The sequence below is a fragment of the Plectropomus leopardus genome, chromosome 9 (assembly GCF_008729295.1).
Source record: "Plectropomus leopardus isolate mb chromosome 9, YSFRI_Pleo_2.0, whole genome shotgun sequence".
In the NCBI taxonomy this organism is placed as follows: domain Eukaryota; kingdom Metazoa; phylum Chordata; class Actinopteri; order Perciformes; family Serranidae; genus Plectropomus; species Plectropomus leopardus.
In genome coordinates, this window is record NC_056471.1 from 31,663,636 (window position 1) to 31,664,495 (window position 860).

An 860-nucleotide genomic window follows, 5' to 3' on the forward strand; every position below is an offset into this window, starting at 1 on the left:
ATAGCCCAGGCTTTCTCATACTTTTCAGTGTCAAATGCCATTCAATGATAGAGGATTAGGTCAATACTAAAGAAAAAAAACTGCTAAATTTCAAGAATAAAGTCAAAAATTTTGAGAAAAAAGTTCTAATATTTTGAGAAAAATATTACGACTCTTCTCTCAAATCTACAGCTTTATTCTCAAAATATTTTGACTTTATTCTTGAAATTTAAGGATTTTTTTTCCCCTTTAATATAGTACTAATCCTCTGTCGTACTGACGCTTACAAAATCATGACTTACAAAACTTTCAGTCATTTTATCAAATTCTATGACTTTTCCAGGCCTGGAAAATGTAGTTGTAAAATTCCATGACTTTTCTGTGACAAAACAAGTTCCCTCCTGATACTACTTTTAAGAGAACCTACACCGAATCCTTGGCTTAGCTTAGCTACCCAAGACAATCGTGATTGGTTCAAAGAATTACAAACAACCCAGAGGTTGTTTTTGCCCTCACAGATAACTGTCATAACTACGCCAACAGTGCTGACAGAGCTAATGGTGTTAATGAGGGTAAACTCTCACTCACCTTGAGGGAACGTGGACTTCATGCCTCCGTGGGACGACAACGTGCACGTTCAACCAGACCGCCGACCAAGACAGCTGAAAGAGAAGCGTGCATCAAAACAAGAAGAAATTACTTTATATTTGCATGCAAAACAGCTGTTTGCTGCTATATTAATGTTCTCTTTATTTGTATACTGTACCTTTAATGATCTGTTTTTTATATATATATTTTATGGTTATGGATAAATGATTCTTTGACTGTTAGGCCTAATATTATTATATACTGTAGTATTGATCTATATCCTGAAATAGAAT